Genomic DNA, 8,671 nt, shown 5'->3' on the forward strand with positions numbered 1-8,671 from the left:
TTTGTACAAGTCCATTTGGACTTGTCACACTTCAAGTGTCCAATAGTCACAGTGGCCACACAAGTGGATAGTGTGTCGCAGACTACAAAATAATCCACAGGTTTGGCAATACAGTTTAAAAATAATCAGTGCCTGTAAGTACACATCAGCTTTCTTTCTAGACTTCTGCTTTACGTATGGAGGGCAGAAAGAGCTGTGATAAAGAACTTCTAGTCAAATATGGAAACTAGCAGGAAATCAGGAAAGCTGTTAAAACCAATAACACAGCCAAGTTTTGCATCTTAAAGAATCTGTTCAGCAAAGACCACTTGAGGACAAGACTAAGGGAAATAAAAGACGTGTCTGTGTCGAAACTACCCAAAGGGAGTTCCCCAAGAATCCCTGTTGTCTCACGCCCCAGATTCCTGCTATTTCCCCCAAAATGGAATGGTGCTTTTCCCTCTTTCCTGTGGAATTCATCCACTTCCAGCTCAGATCTGTCTTCCTCTGTCCTCAATCACCCCTGCCACTCCCATTCTGCTCCTCAGAGCACAGTCTGGGGACGATGAGGCTCTGCTTTCAACTCAGGATGAAACTGAAGAGCACCCTGTGTCCTTCCGCCATCGACATGCTCAGGCTCCTCCTGCTGCTCCAGAAGCATCTAGAATCTTTCACCTTCAGTCTTTCCAAGCTCCAGCCCTGTGGCTTCATTGTACCACACCCTCCCACTTCTATGGGCCTCAGTTGAAATGGTACCTCCTCCTGGAATCCCTCCTGCCCCCATCCCACCCAGCAAACGACCAATTGTACTGAGCACCTCCCACCTCTCAAAATGGTTTTTTTTAATTAATAGGATTAATTTATTTCTTTATATCTTTATTTTTTAGAGCAGTTTCAGGTTTAAGGAAAAATTGAGCAGAAAATACAGGTGGTTCCCATAGACTCCTGCCTCCACCTCAGTTTCCCGTTATTAACATCTTGTACTAATGTGCTACATGTGTTACAATTAAACTATATTGATCTATTATTATTATTATTAACTAAAGTCCATCATCTACATTAGAGTTGACTCTGTATTGTATATTTTATGACTTTTGACAAATGCATGATGCCATGTACCTTCCATGACTGTATCATACAGAATTAGTGTCACTGCCCTAAAAATCCCCTGGGCTCCATTTACTCATCCCTCCCTCTCTCTCCGCAAACCCCTGGCAACCATGTATCTTTCTCCTGTCTCTATAGTTTTGCGTTTTCCAGGATGTCACAGAGTTGGAGTCATACAGTATTATCCTCTTCAGATTGGCTTTTTTCACTTGGATATACATTTAAGGCTCCTCCATGTCTTTTGTGACTTAATAGCTCATTTCTTTTTCTTGCTGAATACTACTGCATTGTGTGGATATAGTGCGATTTGCTTACCCATTCACCCATTGAAGGATATACACGCTTTCAAATTTGGGTAACTGTGAATAAATCCATGTGCAGGTTTTTGTGTGGACATAGGCTTCAGCTCATTTGGGTAGACACCAAGGAGTGCCATCGTTGGTCACATGGCTTAGGACAAGTTTTAACTTTGCAAGAAACTGCCAAACTGCAAACGTTTTTCAGATTGCCGTTATCATTTTACCTTTTTCTTTTTTCTTTTTTTTTTTTTCCGGAACCATGATATTTGAGAGTTAATCCAGCCCACACTGATCTTGTTAGAGCCATAAAAAATGATGCTTCAGGCAAATAGGAAGGTAAGGGGACGAAAAAGAAAGCAAGTCCATGTAAGAACGTGAGTTTGCATCGCCAGTTGTTAAGAGTGAGGTTTCCTGTTTTCTCCCCCGCGTTACAGACCACACGTTGCTGGTCTCATCATCACAGACAAACTGCAGCAGCTGCCAGAACCGCTGAGGAGCTGTCAGCACAGCACGGGGCTTCTGAGTTACCATGACACCTTCAGATAAATTCCACTCCTCCAGGGCCGGGGGATGCATGACCCATGCAGCCTCTTGGACACAACATGAAGGCACAGAAGAAGAGCCTTCCTCTGAGTCTTGGTTGACACTCATGTAATGAGCGAGTCTGACCCCAGGTCTGTTAGTCATCACAGCACAGGGAGCTATGATCAATGTCAATGCCGAGACCATGAAATTCAACCAAAGCAGCAGCTCCTGAAAGCTCCTTCCCCAGATGGTCTCAGGCCAAACCCAGACAGAGCACGTGTCATCTCATGAGTGAGGAGGGCCCAGCTGCATCCAGATTTGGGGTCACTTGCCTCATAATCTTAGAAACTTTTCTTGCTTCTCTGTCTATCTCCACAGTCCACAGCCAACCTTAAACGGGAAAAATATCGAAAACCATGCGAGCCACTCAGACGGAACACAATTTAGAATCTTTTCATCACTACCCGGCTAGACAAATTTCCCACACATCCTCCATTCCTTTAATTTCACTCCCATGAATCCACCAAGTCGCTGCACGGACTCTGTAAAACATCCACAGCGAATGGGATCCAGCTTCCAGCAGTTTGCACGTCCTCGTGGGAGCTTTGGTACAAAAGTGCAGCTTAATGTCGGGAAGGCTCCTTCCAAGGCAGATGGGTGACACCACACATCTAAGACCAATGTACAAGTGACACCTCTCTGTGGGGTACGTCAGTCCTAGAAACCTGGGAACCTGGGTGGGGATCTGAAGCTGGCATCTCTAAAGCAAAACGCATGTCAATTCACAGACAAAACTCAGGGACTGTACAAGATAGTTTTTTCTCTTGCAAAGGAATTGCCCCAAGGGTTCCCCTTAAGCTTATGAGAAACTGAAAAGTTCATTTTGTTTCTTGGTCCAGAGATGTCAAAAGAAGACCATCCAGTCTATCAGTTCAAGTTAAAATATGCTTTTATCCCCTTCCCCGACCCCCACCCCCGCTTTTTTTACATGGAAAAATGCCCCTAAACTTAAAAATAGGCCTCCACTCTTATTTCTAAGTCACAACGGGGCTTCTTTGGGGGCAAGACACTGGTTGCTCACCAACAGAATCTTTAAAACAAGCTTGTGTAGGCATGCACAACCGTCCCCGTCACCTCTACTCGCCACAGTTTTTTGTTTTGTTTTGTTTTTTGTGTTTTGTGTTTTTTTTTGGCCTAGAGCAAGTATTAAAGAGCCTTCAGAAGTACTCTGGATTCTGTTACAAAGACACTCGTGAGTAATGCATCAGAGACTCCTGCTTTTATTTAATCTCGATTGAGAGGAAATAGAAGTGTAGTTACTGGGTCCAGCTGTCCTCCTGGCTCTGGAAGCTGGGGACACGGGACTGAGGGACCTACAGGACCCATAGGCGCTGCGTACTGCAGAGCCTTCAAAGCAGCAGTGCTGCGCAAAGCTTCAGACGCTATGGCCGCTCACCACGGACTCCCCTACATCTACTGGGGCTGCGAAACCCCATTTGGGGCTGGCACAGCACATGTGTCCAAGCACTGGTCTTCCCTTCTCTGCTTTCATGACACCATGTCACATCCTACGAAAAAGAGCAGCCTAGCCCACAAAATAAAACATTATGATAAAAGTCCGCCTAGTTTATTAAGATGGGTGGACTCGCTGTCCCATAAGCAAAGTCCCTTTGCGCTTACACACTGAGCATGACATGGAGGCAAATTGTTGTCACTGTTCCCCCAAGAGTATATCATGATGATGGGTAGCTTTAAAATATAAGATACTGCAATGCTTTTTTACTTCTGGGGGGAATATCTTCTGTGACTATGCTATGAATTTTACGATAAATAACATGCAAAGGTTGGGATACAAAACTAAAATTGCCATGTAAAAAATCATGTACACATCTTCATACATGTACACACACATACTATATCTTTCTTGCTCAGTTAGAATAGGTACAAACTATAGGAAATGCAACTGCTATTAGTAAATAAACATGAAATCGGAAATTCTGGATAAGACTGAAAATAATCCAGAATTTAAACGCAGCTGGGACTTTGGGGCACACCATCTTTTCCGTGGTCCTGTTTTTTCTGTTCAGCTGCACTAATGCTTACCGTATACCCAGGCACACACATGTAATTATTTTCTATTCTATTAGAATCTGGTTCTTTGATCACCAACTGAAGCAATTGAATTTCTTTATGGGCCCAAATAAAGGCTTAGCACTTTGAGAGTTGTTTTATTTTTACAACCTTGGCAAAGCAAATGTCATTGATTAAATGTCTGAATTCCAGGAGAGAGATAAACTTGGCAGATTCTGCTTTCCCCAGAAGGATGCTGGACTGGCCCCAACTAAAGTAGAGATTCCAAGTGATGCTTTTTATTTTAATGCATGCTAATAGATGTCCTGTGGCTTGTCACTGGGTCTCCAGGGGATAGGGAAAGTGTGTGGGGTGGTGAGGGGAAGGGTAACACGTGTATGGCTATGGGAGCGGGAGGGAGAGGGCATCTTGAAGACAAGAATCTGAGCTGCTACTTCATTCATCTATATTTCTCCTGGTAAATAACATTAGTCCACATCAGTACTTAATAACTCTTGTCCTGGAGTGTCCCAAAGTCGCAATTCACTTTCTTGATTAGCTTTGTTTAAAAATAATGAACCCAAGCTTCATTTTATACCAAGATCACTTTGGGATGCTTTTACTGTTTTGACATCGGTATGTACAGCTCGATCCAAGGGGATACCACCAGCCCTCTATAATTTCAACTGTAGTCCACATTTGGTTATGATCAATGTAATAACCCTCAATATGCCCTGGGGAGGAGGGATATAGCGAGGAAACACCTTGAATTCTTTTGTTGTAACATTTCAGCATTGTTATTCATAAAAACTGCTGAGCCTTTCAATCTCTCTCTCTTTTCTTGCCAGCAAAGTAAAACATGGTTTTAAGTGTTTGGAAACAAGGGAGAGTCAGTGTGTTTTACATGTACTTCACACACACAAGCACACACGTGTACACACACTTGTCCATCATTGTTCCCTGCTACCACCTGTGTGCAGAGGCTGCGAATTCGTCTTGCCCTCTGACCTCGTAACTCATCAGAGGTGAAAACTGGCTTTTAAGAAAGATGTATTGCTGGGGGAGTTGGGAGTTTCCTCTCGCTCTCTGAGTCTCCCACCCGACTGCTGCATCTTTGGTTATGAGGTGTTACAGTGCAGGTTTTATGAGATGCTGAAACCTTCCCAGTACAAATTCTGCCTACGTGATTCTTTTTCAGGAAGGCTTTTGCAAACGTTTAATAAGAAAAGTGAAGTGGGTGTGACCCTTAGTTAATAAAGACCTTATACTGTGGCAAACATGAAGCCTTGAGCATAAAACCAGAGCTATTTTTTTTTTTTTTTATCCAGGACTATCTATCCATCGTCAGTGTCCAAGTGCTTGATTTAAACTGCCACTTTGCCAAAAACGGGACGAGGTAGAGAAAGCACTGTTCACTCCAACTACCAAAGGGCCAAATTACTGTATTTCTAACAACAATCACCTTCGACAGGAATTCATAATTTTCAGATTTCGGTAAATCTTCAATAATTTGGATTTCCCAGGGGAAAGTCAATATTCAATCAGAAGGTAATTACAGAGCATTTCACATAGAGGCCACATTATTGTTACATAAGTGCATTCTTTACTTGGAGAGGTGTTAACTCTATGTGTACAAATTCAGTTCTTAACAAGTTTCCTTTGATTAAAAAAAAGGTGAAGAGAGTGTAGTGGTCACATGGCATCAACAGATTCTTTGGAGAAGTGGGGAAATTAAGTAGGCTGATCATTTCCTGTACATGTGCTTGATTTTGGCTTCTAAGCCTTAGCACTTGACCAGGTAACACAAACTATATATTCGTGGATTAGGAAATAATAGTATTTTTATTATAAAATTAAAAGTTGGTCCAAAAGCAAGCATTTGGCATTTATTCTTTCTCCATGTCCCCCAATTCTTAAAAATAAATAAAATATTTTATTACTACTGATGCTGCAAAATCAATACTTAAAAACTTTTAAAAGAATATGGTCATGTTTTGAAACATAGTGGACTCCGGAAGAAAAACTTAAGAACACCAGGCTCCCTTCTCCTCTCCATTCAACAATAGTTGGCCAAACAACAGATGACGCGTTGCCTTCAGGATAAAAATCGAACTTACATGTTTGAGCTTGAATGAAATCAAGTTCCACAGTGTGTAAATAATGAGGAGTGGCTGGCTCTCATGACACGGGGAGCCCAGTTCAAGAAGGAACTCTGAAAGCTCCTGAACACCAACTGAACTACTCTGTAGAGAACATCTCCACCTGGAGGCAGACTTCGAAGTTGAGCGTCAGAACCAAACACCAAGGTCATGGTGGCAAACCAAGGCCACGGCATCGCACAACTCCAGCCATCTGCCAGTCTCTGCCATCAGCGTCTAGATGAAGCGTGGCCTCTGAGCGGCGCAGTGCACAGCCTGTGCAGCTGGATCAGTCAGTCCTGAGGCCAGCTGTCTCATTTCATAGCTTAAGCAGTGAGACAAATTTCAGCTCGATACAAGGAAAATGTTTTTGAAAGAGTAAGCTGTCAAAGAAGACATCGGTTAAGTCAGGAGGCAGTGAGGGCTTGTTATAAGAGATGTTCAATCCTAGGCTGTTCTAACTCCTGACGGGCTTTCAGGAGAGGTTAGAAACTCAGGTGAGAGTAAGGGCTTCCTCTATGGCCGTTAAAGCTTTTCCCCACTCCGAGAGTCGAGAGTCAGAAATCCATCTTTCAGACACAAATCTTCAGGTTTCTGAACTCCAAGGGAAGTATGGGGACCCTGAACGGCAATGGAAATCAAATCAGCTCTTTTGTGAGGGCTCTAGCTTAGATACAGCAGGAGCGCCAAGTTGATGACTCCTCACCCAGCTGCTACCAAAAATCAGTAATTGTCACAGCTGCAGTTTTCTTGTTGTTCTCCCTGCACTAGCACCATAACCAACTTCCCCTTCAAACCAATATTTCAGACCATATACTGATGACTAAGCCATGTCTACCTCTCTAGGTGTAGTCCAAGAGATCCCAACCTAGACCTAACAGGAAATAGGGATGGTCGTGAGGTGCATGTGTGTGCACCTGCGTGCACGTGTGTGAGAGTGCAAAAATGGCTGCATTTTCTTAAACCTGCTTTGCAAAGTCTAAAAAGGACTGCTAACATCCACACAGATTGGCCCCTGTTCTGCACTCTGCAGAAATTCTAAAAGCTTCACAGAGGACAAATGCGGGGCCAGGCAGTCAAAGAGGGACAGTGGTAAAGCTGGTGGTATGATGTCCCCATCTACCCTCTCCCTTCCTTTAATAGTGAAGAACTAGAAATACTTGAGCCCAGGGCAGTATTTCATCAGACACTTGACCCAAAGATCCTTCGTCTCAGCTCTGGAACTCAAACGGCAGTTAATAGTTGAGAAGGATCATGCTCTGGGGACAGACTCAGTCCTGAGTTCACAGCAGACTCTGCCACCTTGGAGCTGTGAAGCTTTAGCAAGTCCCATGCATCAGCTTCCTCATCTGTAGATGGGAGAACTCGTAACTGGTTGTGGGACTTAACGAGTTAACCCGTAAGAAGCTCAGTGTCTGCTGCCCTGGAAGTCTGGGGGTGGCTGTATTTCAAAGCAGCAATGGAACGAATCCTGTCTCTGGATGTCAAAGCAAACATAGCAGAAAGGCACGCACTTGAGGAGGAGCACACGCTCCCTGGACCAGCTCAGGGAACTATCAGTAGCCACTCCCAGACTTCCAGAATCTGGTAGCATTCCCAGAATTTGTCCTCGAACTAGCCTCACTCAGGCTTTTCTAGGTTTAGGTCGCCTCTTCTGGACAAAGCAGTCAATTTAGGATATTTTAATAATTAAAATATCCTCACTTTCTAACCAACATCAAGATGTGTGACTCATCGGAGGCACATTCCTCAGGCAAACTTAGGAAATGGAGCAATTTCCTAGATAATTCAAGCACAAACTGAATGGAAACCTCAAAATACCTCTGCTCCCAATTACCTGGTCATTTCTGGCGAAAGGAACACCTTCTCATGAATCACAGAAATAAAGTACAACTCTTGCATCACCTCGCACATGCACGTGAGCTCCTGATGTCCTTTGCCACCTAAGGAAAGTAGGAAATGCAAAGGGAGCAATAGAACCCTAAAGAAGCATCTCATTCTCAGCATATTAAAGTCAAAAGCCAAATAAGGCAGCATTCCTGAGCTCTCCCTGAAACAAGACTTTGTATAATATTCTTCTGAGTACCAGTGAGCTCCATTCTCCAGAATAACAAAAGATGCTGGGGTCTGTGGAATGTGGCGTCCCGCAGTCTTGCCCCAGGGGCACTGGGACACTGCCCACAATGGGACTGCCAAGCAAAGTCTGCCTCCTTCCAGGAAACACGGCTTTGGGGAATATTGTCGTAATGCTGTAAATATCAACCAGGCCATGTGACCTCCTCCCTCCCAGAGCATCCAGCCCCTCTCTCAGCACCCCAGCATATAGAGAGCACAGAGTCCCTCTGAGGAGGAGAGAGGGTACCTGACGACAGGGAGGGTAAGAAGGAGAAAACCCACACCTCACTTGATTTTATGATTGCACGTGGAAAAAAATAATTGAATGCTTTGACATGCGTGGTAGGTTCTATTCACTTTCCAGGGCAGGCAAAATGTAGGTCCCGTGGGTCACAGAAGTGCTGGTTCTGAATTGAACCCAGGGGAAATTTCCTGCAA

This window comes from Rhinolophus ferrumequinum, chromosome 2 (genome assembly GCF_004115265.2).
Source record: "Rhinolophus ferrumequinum isolate MPI-CBG mRhiFer1 chromosome 2, mRhiFer1_v1.p, whole genome shotgun sequence".
NCBI lineage: Eukaryota > Metazoa > Chordata > Mammalia > Chiroptera > Rhinolophidae > Rhinolophus > Rhinolophus ferrumequinum.